The sequence below is a fragment of the Ambystoma mexicanum genome, chromosome 4q (genome assembly GCF_040938575.1).
Source record: "Ambystoma mexicanum isolate Mex_15411 chromosome 4q, UKY_AmexF1_1, whole genome shotgun sequence".
Taxonomy (NCBI): Eukaryota; Metazoa; Chordata; class Amphibia; order Caudata; family Ambystomatidae; genus Ambystoma; species Ambystoma mexicanum.
Window position 1 is genome coordinate 435,058,391 of NC_090928.1, and position 12,923 is coordinate 435,071,313.

The following is a 12,923-nucleotide window of genomic DNA, read 5'->3' on the forward strand; positions in this document are numbered from 1 at the left end:
AACTGTTTTACCTGTAGAAATCTTTTTCAATTAAATGAATTGAAGTAAACATTTACAATCTTAGCATTTTATGTAATGAGCAACACATTTCTACATGTGAAATACTCCTGATCATCACCTGAAACATAGGGTAAACACCATTAAGCTGTTTAGGATTTCTTCATATGATACAAGCTGTGTTTTACATTCACCCAAGTTCTACTGGTGATATGATTAGTTTAAATAGTCCATTGGAAGCTCATTTGAATGTTATAAAACTGTGGTGGAAACCAATAATATGCCCTTAATGAACTGTATTAATTTGTACAGCTGACCAGAAGTGCACTGATGTCATTAGTTCTACAAGTTCCATACAGTCACCCACTATATCACCTTTTTAAAAAAAAGGGCAGTTTTCAGCATTCAAGGGTTTAACTCAGTGTTAGAGCATAGGAGTGCAGTTCAAGAAGTCCCTGTATCATAACTATATACCCTCTTCAATAGATCCTGTTAACATTTTTTTCAACCCAATGCACTGTAAGAAACAAGAGGATATATCAACATTTCATATACAAAACAATGAACAATTGGTTTTAACTATGCTCTTAGCACAAAATCAACAAACTGCAGTAGAGAAGCAGTTACATTTTGCAGAATTTGTGCATTTGACAAAATATTTTTTTTCCATGTTCCAAGATCTACATGTGATACGAAATGTATGAATTCTTGCAATGGAAACTTCACTGTATTTTACCAAGGCAGATAAAGGACATCCTTTGCACCCCATATACTTATAAGGAGGGTTTGGTGGCTGAAAATGCATTGCTTTGATGGTGATTGCATGTTGCTTGCACTTTGTACATATTACTGAATTAATAAAGGTGAAAATTTCAGAACTGGGGGTATAGCTCAGTGGTAGAGCATTTGACTGCAGATCAAGAGGTCCCTAGTTCAAATCTGGGTGCCCCCTTGTTCAACTATTTTACCTGTAGAAATATTTTTATAAACAAATTGAAGAAATCATTTACAATCTTAGCATTTTATGTAATGAGCAACACATTTCTACATTTGAAATACTCCTGATCATCTCATGAAACATAGGGTAAACACCATGAAAATGTTTAGGATTTCTTCATATGATACAAGCTGCTTTTTACATTCACCCAAGTTCTACTGGTGATATTATCAGTTTGAAATAGTCCATTGGAAGCTCATATGAATGTTATAAAACTGTGGTGGAAACCAATAATATACCCTTAATGAAATGTATTAATTTGTACAGCTGACCAGAAGTGCACTGATGTCATTAGTTCTACAAGTTCCATACAGTCACCCAATCTATCACCTTTTTAAAAAAGAGGGCAGTTTTCAGCATTCAAGGGTTTAACTCAGTGTTAGAGCATAGGAGTACAGTTCAAGAAGTCCCTGTTTCATAACTATATACCCTCTTCAATAGATCCTGTTAAAATATTTTTCAACCCAATGCACTGTAAGAAACAAAAGGATATATCAACATTTCATATACAAAACAAGAAACAATTGGGTTTAACTATGCTCTTAGCACAAAATCAACAAACTGCAGTAGAGAAGCAGTTACATTTTGCAGAATTTGTGCATTTGACAAAATATTTTTTTTCCATGTTCCAAGATCTACATGTGATACGAAATGTATGAATTCTTGCAATGGAAACCTCACTGTATTTTACCAAGGCAGATAAAGGACATCCTTCGCACCCCTTATACTTATAAGGAGGGTTTGGTGGCTGAACATGCATTGCTTTGATGGTGATTGGATGCTGCTTCCACTTTGTACATATTACTGAATGAATAAAAGTGAACATTTCAGAAATGGGGGTGTAGCTCAGGGGTAGAGCATTTCACTGCAGATCAAAAGGTCCCTAGTCCAAATCTGGGTGCCCACTTGTGCAACTGTTTTACCTGTAGAAATCTTTTTCAATTAAATGAATTGAAGTAAACATTTACAATCTTAGCATTTTATGTAATGAGCAACACATTTCTACATGTGAAATACTCCTGATCATCACCTGAAACATAGGGTAAACACCATTAAGCTGTTTAGGATTTCTTCATATGATACAAGCTGTGTTTTACATTCACCCAAGTTCTACTGGTGATATGATTAGTTTAAATAGTCCATTGGAAGCTCATTTGAATGTTATAAAACTGTGGTGGAAACCAATAATATGCCCTTAATGAACTGTATTAATTTGTACAGCTGACCAGAAGTGCACTGATGTCATTAGTTCTACAAGTTCCATACAGTCACCCACTCTATCACCTTTTTAAAAAAAAGGGCAGTTTTCAGCATTCAAGGGTTTAACTCAGTGTTAGAGCATAGGAGTGCAGTTCAAGAAGTCCCTGTATCATAACTATATACCCTCTTCAATAGATCCTGTTAAAACTTTTTTCAACCCAATGCACTGTAAGAAACAAGAGGATATATCAACATTTCATATACAAAACAATGAACAATTGGTTTTAACTATGCTCTTAGCACAAAATCAACAAACTGCAGTAGAGAAGCAGTTACATTTTGCAGAATTTGTGCATTTGACAAAATATTTTTTTTCCATGTTCCAAGATCTACATGTGATACGAAATGTATGAATTCTTGCAATGGAAACTTCACTGTATTTTACCAAGGCAGATAAAGGACATCCTTTGCACCCCATATACTTATAAGGAGGGTTTGGTGGCTGAAAATGCATTGCTTTGATGGTGATTGCATGTTGCTTGCACTTTGTACATATTACTGAATTAATAAAGGTGAAAATTTCAGAACTGGGGGTATAGCTCAGTGGTAGAGCATTTGACTGCAGATCAAGAGGTCCCTAGTTCAAATCTGGGTGCCCCCTTGTTCAACTATTTTACCTGTAGAAATATTTTTATAAACAAATTGAAGAAATCATTTACAATCTTAGCATTTTATGTAATGAGCAACACATTTCTACATTTGAAATACTCCTGATCATCTCATGAAACATAGGGTAAACACCATGAAAATGTTTAGGATTTCTTCATATGATACAAGCTGCTTTTTACATTCACCCAAGTTCTACTGGTGATATTATCAGTTTGAAATAGTCCATTGGAAGCTCATATGAATGTTATAAAACTGTGGTGGAAACCAATAATATACCCTTAATGAAATGTATTAATTTGTACAGCTGACCAGAAGTGCACTGATGTCATTAGTTCTACAAGTTCCATACAGTCAACCACTCTATCACCTTTTTAAAAAAGAGGGCAGTTTTCAGCATTCAAGGGTTTAACTCAGTGTTAGAGCATAGGAGTACAGTTCAAGAAGTCCCTGTTTCATAACTATATACCCTCTTCAATAGATCCTGTTAAAATATTTTTCAACCCAATGCACTGTAAGAAACAAAAGGATATATCAACATTTCATATACAAAACAATGAACAATTGGGTTTAACTATGCTCTTAGCACAAAATCAACAAACTGCAGTAGAGAAGCAGTTACATTTTGCAGAATTTGTGCATTTGACAAAATATTTTTTTTCCATGTTCCAAGATCTACATGTGATACGAAATGTATGAATTCTTGCAATGGAAACCTCACTGTATTTTACCAAGGCAGATAAAGGACATCCTTCGCACTCCATATACTTATAAGGAGGGTTTGGTGGCTGAAAATGCATTGCTTTCATGGTGATTGCATGTTGCTTGCACTTTGTACATATTACTGAATTAATAAAGGTGAACGTTTCAGAACTGGGGGTATAGCTCAGGGGTAGAGCATTTCACTGCAAATCAAAAAGTCCCTAGTTCAAATCTGGGTGCCCCCTTGTCCAACTGTTTTACCTGTAGAAATATTTTTATAAACAAATTGAAGAAAACATTTACAATCTTAGCATTTTATGTAATGAGCAACACATTTCTACATTTGAAATACTCCTGATCATCTCATGAAACATAGGGTAAACACCATGAAAATGTTTAGGATTTCTTCATATGATACAAGCTGCGTTTTACATTCACCCAACTTCTACTGGTGATATTATCAGTTTGAAATAGTCCATTGGAAGCTCATATGAATGTTATAAAACTGTGGTGGAAACCAATAATATGCCCTTAATGAAATGTATTAATTTGTACAGCTGACCAGAAGTGCACTGATGTCATTAGTTCTACAAGTTCCATACAGTCACCCACTCTATCACCTTTTTAAAAAAGAGGGCAGTTTTCAGCATTCAAGGGTTTAGCTCAGTGTTAGAGCATAGGAGTACAGTTCAAGAAATCCCTGTTTCATAACTATATACCCTCTTCAATAGATCCTGTTAAAATATTTTTCAACCCAATGCACTGTAAGAAACAAAAGGATATATCAACATTTCATATACAAAACAATGAACAATTGGGTTTAACTATGCTCTTAGCACAAAATCAACAAACTGCAGTAGAGAAGCAGTTACATTTTGCAGAATTTGTGCATTTGACAAAATATTTTTTTTTCCATGTTCCAAGATCTACATGTGATACGATGTGTATGAATTCTTGCAATGGAAACCTCACTGTATTTTACCAAGGCAGATAAAGGACATCCTTAGCACCCCATATACTTATAAGGAGGGTTTGGTGGCTGAAAATGCATTGCTTTGATGGTGATTGCATGTTGCTTCCACTTTGTTCATATTACTGAATAAATAAAGATGCACATTTCAGAAATGGGGGTATAGCTCAGGGGTAGAGCATTTCACTGCAAATCAAAAGGTTCCTACTTCAAATCTGGGTGCCCCCTTGTCCAACTGTTTTACCTGTAGAAATATGTTTTTAATTAAATAAATTGAAGTAAACATTTACAATCTTAGCATTTTATGTAATGAGCAACACATTTCTACATTTGAAATACTCCTGATCATCACCTGAAACATAGGGTAAACACCATTAAGCTGTTTAGGATTTCTTCATATGATACAAGCTGTGTTTTACATTCACCCAAGTTCTACTGGTGATATGATCAGTTTGAAATAGTCCATTGGAAGCTCTTATGAATGTTCTAAAACTGTGGTGGAAACCAATAATATGCCCTTAATGAAATGTATTAATTTGTACAGCTGACCAGAAGTGCATGATGTCATTAGTTCTACAAGTTCCATAGAGTCACCCACTCTATCAACTTTTTAAAAAAGGGCAGTTTTCAACATTCAAGGGTTTATGTCAGTGGTAGAGCGTAGGAGTGTAGTTCAAGAAGTCCCTGTTTCATAATCATATACCCTCTTCAATAGATCCTGTTAAAATGTATTTTTTAACCCAATGCACTGTAAGAAACAATACGCTATATCATCATTTCATATATAAAACAATGAACAATTGGGTTTAACTATGCTCTTAACACAAAATCAACAAAATGCAGTAGAGAAACAGTTACGTTTTGCAGAATGTGTCCATTTGACAAAAGTTTTCTTCCATGTTCCAAGATCTACATGTGATACGAAATGTATGAATTCTTGCAATGGAAACCTCACTGTATTTTACCAAGTCAGATAAAGGACATCTCTTGTACCCCTTATACTTATAAAGAGGGTTTGGTGGCTGAAAATGCATTGCTTTGATGGTGATTGCATGTTGCTTGCACTTTGTACATATTACTGAATTAATAAAGGTGAACATTTAAGAACTGGGGGTATAGCTCAGTGGTAGAGCGTTTGACTGCAAATCAAGAGGTCCCTAGTTCAAATCTGGGTGCCACCTTGTCCAACTGTTTTACCTGTAGAAATATTTTTTTAATTGAAGAAAACATTTACAATCTTAGCATTTTATGTAATGAGCAACACATTTCTACATTTGAAATACTCCTGATCATCTCCTGAAACATAGGGTAAACACCATGAAACTGTTTAGGATTTCTTCGTATGATACAAGCTGTGTTTTACATTCACCCAAGTTCTACTGGTGATATTATCAGTTTGAAATAGTCCATTGGAAGCTCATATGAATGTTATAAAACTGTGGTGGAAACCAATAATATGCCTTTAATGAAATGTATTAATTTGTACAGCTGACCAGAAGTGCACTGATGTCATTAGTTCTACAAGTTCCACAAAGTCACCCACTCTATCACCTTTTTAAAAAAGGGCAGTGTTCAGCATTCAAGGGTTTATTTCAGTGGTAGAGCGTAGGAGTGCTTTTCAAGAAGTTCCTGTTTCATAACCATATACCCTCTTCAATAGATCCTGTTAAAATGTATTTTTTAACCCAATGCACTGTAAGAACCAATAAGATATATCATCATTTCATATACAAAACAATGAACAATTGGGTTTAGCTATGCTCTTAGCACAAAATCAACAAAATGCAGTAGAGGAACAGTTACGTTTTGCAGAATTTGTGCATTTGACAAAAGTTTATTTTCCATGTTCCAAGATCTACATGTGATACAAAATGTATGAATTCTTGCAATGGAAACCTCACTGTATTTTACCAAGGCAGATAAAGGACATCTTTTGTACCACTTATACTTATAAGGAGGGTTTGGTGGCTGAAAATGCATTGCTTTGATGGTGATTGCATGTTGCTTGCACTTTCTACATATTACTGAATTAATAAAGGTGAACATTTCAGAATTCAGGGTATAGCTCAGTGGTAGAGCATTTGACTGCAAATCAAGAGGCCCCTAGTTCAAATCTGGGTGCCCCCTTGTTCAACTGTTCTACCTGTAGAAATATTTTTTTAAATAAATTGAGGAAAACATTTGCAATCTTAGCATTTTATGTAATGAGCAACACATTTCTACATTTGAAATATTCCTGGTCATCTCCTGAAACATAGGGTAAACACCATGAAACTTTTTAGGATTTCTTCATATGATACAAGCTGTGTTTACATTCACCCAATTTCAACTGGTGATATTTTCAGTTTGAAATAGTCCATTGGAAGCTCATATGAATGTTATAAAACTGTGGTGGAAACCAATAATATGCCCATAATGAAATGTATTAATTTGTACACCTGACCAGAAGTGCACTGATGTCATTAGTTCTACAAGTTCCATACAGTCACCCACTCTATCACCCTTTTAAAAAAGGGCAGTTTTCAGCATTCAAGGGTTTAAATCAGTGGTAGAACGTAGGAGTGCAGTTCAAGAAGGCCCTGTTTCATAACTATATACCCTCGTCAATAGATCCTGTTAAAATGTTTTTCAACCCAATGCACTGTAAGAAACAATAGGATATATCATCATTTCATATACAAAACAATGAACAATTGGGTTTAACTATGCTCTTAGCACAAAATCAACGAACTGCAGTAGAGAAGCAGTTACATTTTGCAGAATTTGTGCATTTGACAAAAGATTTTTTTCCATGTTCCAAGATCTACATGTGATACGAAATGTATGAATTCTTGCAATGGAAACCTCACTGTATTTTACCAAGGCAGATAAAGGACATCCTTTGCACCCCATATACTTATAAGGAGGGTTTGGTGGCTGAAAATGCATTGCTTTGATGGTGATTTCATGTTGCTTGCACTTTGTACATATTATTGAATTAATAAAGGTGAACATTTCAGAACTGGGGGTATAGCTCAGTGGTAGAGCATTTGACTGCAGGAAACGAGGTCACTAGTTCAAATCTGGGTGCCCACTGTGCAACTGTTTTACCTGTACAAATATTTTTTTAATTAAATAAATTGAAGAAAACATTTACACTCTTAGCATTTTATGTAATGAGCAACACATTTCTACATCTGAAATACTCCTGATCATCTCCTGAAACATAGGGTAAACACCATGAAACTGTTTAGGATTTCTTCATATGATACAAGCTGTGTTTTACATTCACCCAAGTTCTACTGGTGACATGATCAGTTTGAAATAGTCCATTGGAAGCTCTTATGAATGTTCTAAAACTGTGGTGGAAACCAATAATATGCCCTTAATGAAATGTATTAATTTGTACAGCTGACCAGAAGTGCATGATGTCATTAGTTCTACAAGTTCCATAGAGTCATCCACTCTATCAACTTTTTAAAAAAGGGCAGTTTTCAACATTCAAGGGTTTATGTCAGTGGTAGAGCATAGGAGTGTAGTTCAAGAAGCCCTGTTTCATAACCATATACCCTCTTCAATAGATCCTGTTAAATGTTTTTCAACCCAATGCACTGTAAGAAACAATAAGATATATCATCATTTCATATACAAAACAATGAACAATTGGGTTTAACTATGCTCTTAGCACAAAAGCAACAAAATGCAGTAGAGAAACAGTTACATTTTGCAGAATTTGTGCATTTGACAAAAGATTTTTTTTCCATGTTCCAAGATCTACAAGTGATACGATGTGTATGAATTCTTGCAATGGAAACCTCACTGGATTTTTCCAAGGCAGATAAAGGACATCCTTCGCACCCCATATACTTATAAGGAGGGTTTGGTGGCTGAAAATGCATTGCTTTGATGGTGATTACATGTTGCTTCCACTTTGTTCATATTACTGAATAAATAAAGATGCACATTTCAGAAATGGGGGTATAGCTCAGGGGTAGAGCATTTCACTGCAAATCAAAAGGTTCCTACTTCAAATCTGGGTGCCCCCTTGTCCAACTGTTTTACCTGTAGAAATATGTTTTTAATTAAATAAATTGAAGTAAACATTTACAATCTTAGCATTTTATGTAATGAGCAACACATTTCTACATTTGAAATACTCCTGATCATCACCTGAAACATAGGGTAAACACCATTAAGCTTTTTAGGATTTCTTCATATGATACAAGCTGTGTTTTACATTCACCCAAGTTCTACTGGTGATATGATCAGTTTGAAATAGTCCATTGAAAGCTCATATTAATGTTATAAAACTGTGGTGGAAACCAATAATATGCCCTTAATGAAATGTATTAATTTGTACAGCTGACCAGAAGTGCACTGATGTCATTAGTTCTACAAGTTCCATAGAGTCACCCACTCTATCACCTTTTTAAAAAAGGGCAGTTTTCAACATTCAAGGGTTTATGTCAGTGGTAGAGCGTAGGAGTGTAGTTCAAGAAGTCCCTGTTTCATAATCATATACCCTCTTCAATAGATCCTGTTAAAATGTATTTTTTAACCCAATGCACTGTAAGAAACAATACGCTATATCATCATTTCATATACAAAACAATGAACAATTGGGTTTAACTATGCTCTTAACACAAAATCAACAAAATGCAGTAGAGAAACAGTTACGTTTTGCAGAATGTGTCCATTTGACAAAAGTTTTTTTTCCATGTTCCAAGATCTACATGTGATACGAAATGTATGAATTCTTGCAATGGAAACCTCACTGTATTTTACCAAGTCAGATAAAGGACATCTGTTGTACCCCTTATACTTATAAGGAGGGTTTGGTGGCTGAAAATGCATTGCTTTGATGGTGAGTGCATGTTGCTTGCACTTTGTACATATTACTGAATTAATAAAGGTGAACATTTGAGAACTGGGGGTATAGCTCAGTGGTAGAGCATTTGACTGCAAATCAAGAGGTCCCTAGTTCAAATCTGGGTGCTGCCTTGTCCAACTGTTTTACCTGTAGAAATATTTTTTTAATTAAATAAATTGAAGAAAACATTTACAATCTTAGCATTTTATGTAATGAGCAACACATTTCTACATTTGAAATACTCCTGATCATCTCCTGAAACATAGGGTAAACACCATGAAACTGTTTAGGATTTCTTCATATGATACAAGCTGTGTTTTACATTCACCCAAGTTCTACTGGTGATATTATCAGTTTGAAATAGTCCATTGGAAGCTCATATGAATGTTATAAAACTGTGGTGGAAACCAATAATATGCCCTTAATGAAATGTATTAATTTGTACAGCTGACCAGAAGTGCACTGATGTCATTAATTCTACAAGTTCCATACAGTCACCCACTCTATCACTTTTTTAAAAAAGGGCAGTTTTCAGCATTCAAGGGTTTAACTCAGTGGTAGAGCGTAGGAATGCAGTTCAAGAAGTCCCTGTTTCATAACCATATACCCTCTTCAATAGATCCTGTTAAAATGTTTTTCAACCCAATGCACTGTAAGAAACAATAAGATATATCATCATTTCATATACAAAACAATGAAAAATTGGGTTTAACTATGCTCTTAGCACAAAATCAACGAACTGCAGTAGAGAAGCAGTTACGTTTTGCAGAATTTGTGCATTTGACAAAAGTTTTTTTTCCATGTTCCAAGATCTACATGTGATACGAAATGTATGAATTCTGGCAATGGAAACCTCACTGTATTTTACCAAGGCAGATAAAGGACATCTTTTGTACCACTTATACTTATAAGGAGGGTTTGGTGGCTGAAAATGCATTGCTTTGATGGTGATTGCATGTTGCTTGCACTTTGTACATATTACTGAATTAATAAAGATGAACATTTCAGAACTGGGGGTATAGCTCAGTGGTAGAGCATTTGACTGCAAATCAAGAGGTCCCTAGTTTACATCTGGGTGCCCCCTTGTTCTACCTGTATAAATATTTTTTTAATTAAATAAATTGAAGAAAACATTTACAATCTTAGCATGTTATGTAATGAGCAACACATTTCTACATTTGAAATACTCCTGATCATCTCCTGAAACATAGGGTAAACACCATGAAACTGTTTAGGATTTCTTCATATGATACAAGCTGTGTTTTACATTCACCCAATTTCTACTGGTGATATTTTCAGTTTGAAATAGTCCATTGGAAGCTCATATGAATGTTATAAAACTGTGGTGGAAACCAATAATATGCCCTTAATGAAATGTATTAATTTGTACACCTGACCAGAAGTGCACTGATGTCATTAGTTCTACAAGTTCCATACAGTCACCCACTCTATCACCTTTTTAAAAAAGGGCAGTTTTCAGCATTCAAGGGTTTAAATCAGTGGTAGAACGTAGGAGTGCAGTTCAAGAAGGCCCTGTTTCATAACCATATACCCTCGTCAATAGATCCTGTTAAAATGTTTTTCAACCCAATGCACTGTAAGAAACAATAGGATATATCATCATTTCATATACAAAACAATGAACAATTGGGTTTAACTATGCTCTTAGCACAAAATCAACGAACTGTAGTAGAGAAGCAGTTACATTTTGCAGAATTTGTGCATTTGACAAAAGATTTTTTTCCATGTTCCAAGATCTACATGTGATACGAAATGTATGAATTCTTGCAATGGAAACCTCACTGTATTTTACCAAGGCAGATAAAGGACATCCTTCGCACCCCATATACTTATAAGGAGAGTTTGGTGGCTGAAAATGCATTGCTTTGATGGTGATTTCATGTTGCTTGCACTTTGTACATATTATTGAATTAATAAAGGTGAACATTTCAGAACTGGGGGTATAGCTCAGTGGTAGAGCATTTGACTGCAGGTAAAGAGGTCCCTAGTTCAAATCTGGGTGCCCATTGTTCAACTGTTTTAACTGTACAAATATTTTTTAATTAAATAAATTGAAGAAAACATTTACACTCTTAGCATTTTATGTAATGAGCAACACATTTCTACATTAGAAATACTCCTGATCATCTCCTGAAACATAGGGTTAACACCATGAAACTGTTTAGGATTTCTTCATATGATACAAGCTGTGTTTTACATTCACCCAAGTTCTACTGGTGATATGATCAGTTTGAAATAGTCCATTGGAAGCTCATATGAATGTTATAAAACTGTGGTGGAAACCAATAATATGCCCTTAATGAAATGTATTAATTTGTACAGCTGACCAGAAGTGCACTGATGTCATTAGTTCTACAAGTTCCATAGAGTACCCACTCTATCACCTTTTTAAAAAAGGGCAGTTTTCAGCATTCAAGGGTTTAACTCAGTGTTAGAGCGTAGGAGTGCAGTTCAAGAAGTCCCTGTTTCATAACCATATACCCTCGTCAATAGATCCAGTTAAAATGTTTTTCAACCCAATGCACTGTAAGAAACAATAGGATATATCATCATTTCATATAAAAAAACAATGAACAATTGGGTTTAACTATGCTCTTAGCACAAAATCAACAAACTGCAGTAGAGAAGCAGTTACATTTTTTGCAGAATTTGTGCATTTGACAAAAGATTTTTTTTCCATGTTCCAAGATCTACATGTGATACAAAATGTATGAATTCTTGCAATGGAAACCTCACTGTATTTTACCAAGGCAGATAAAGGGCATCCTTTGCACCCCATATACTTATAAGGAGGGTTTGGTGGCTGAAAATGCATTGCTTTGATGGTGATTGCATGTTGCTTGCACTTTGTACATATTACTGAATTAATAAAGGTGAACAATTCAGAAATAGGGGTATAACTTAGGGGTAGAACATTTCACTGCAGATCAAAAGGTCCCTAGTTCAGATCTGGGTGTCCCCTTGTCCAACTGTTTTACCTGTAGAAGTATTTTTTTAATTAAATAAATTGAAGTAAACATTTACAATCTTAGCACTTTATGTAATGAGCAACAGATTTCTACATTTGAAATACTCCTGATCATCACCTGAAACATAGGGTAAACACCATGAAACTGTTTAGGATTTCTTCGTATGATACAAGCTGTGTTTTACATTCACCCAAGCTCTACTGGTGATATTATCAGTTTGAAATAGTCCATTGGAAGCTCATATGAATGTTATAAAACTGTGGTGGAAACCAATAATATGCCCTTAATGAACTGTATTAATTTGTACAGCTGACCAGAAGTGCACTGATGTCATTAGTTCTACAAGTTCCATAGAGTACCCACTCTATCACCTTTTTAGAAAAGGGCAGTTTTCAGCATTCAAGGGTTTAACTCAGTGTTAGAGCGTAGGAGTGCAGTTCAAGAAGTCCCTGTTTCATAACCATATACCCTCGTCAATAGATCCAGTTAAAATGTTTTTCAACCCAATGCACTGTAAGAAACAATAGGATATATCATCATTTCATATAAAAA

The 12,923-nt window shown here is 34.9% G+C and overlaps 4 non-coding genes across 4 annotated transcripts; all 4 read left to right on the forward strand.

Annotated features, from left to right (window-relative positions):
- The first annotated feature begins 877 nt into the window (after positions 1-877).
- On the forward strand, positions 878-949 carry TRNAC-GCA (transfer RNA cysteine (anticodon GCA)). Its single transcript has one exon. It is a non-coding gene; the product is annotated as a tRNA-Cys (tRNA).
- A 1,834-nt stretch (positions 950-2,783) lies between these two features.
- TRNAC-GCA (transfer RNA cysteine (anticodon GCA)) lies at positions 2,784-2,855 on the forward strand. The gene has a single exon. It is a non-coding gene; the product is annotated as a tRNA-Cys (tRNA).
- A 2,786-nt stretch (positions 2,856-5,641) lies between these two features.
- TRNAC-GCA (transfer RNA cysteine (anticodon GCA)) lies at positions 5,642-5,713 on the forward strand. Its single transcript has one exon. It is a non-coding gene; the product is annotated as a tRNA-Cys (tRNA).
- A 3,727-nt stretch (positions 5,714-9,440) lies between these two features.
- Positions 9,441-9,512, forward strand: TRNAC-GCA (transfer RNA cysteine (anticodon GCA)). The gene has a single exon. It is a non-coding gene; the product is annotated as a tRNA-Cys (tRNA).
- Positions 9,513-12,923: the final 3,411 nt, after the last annotated feature.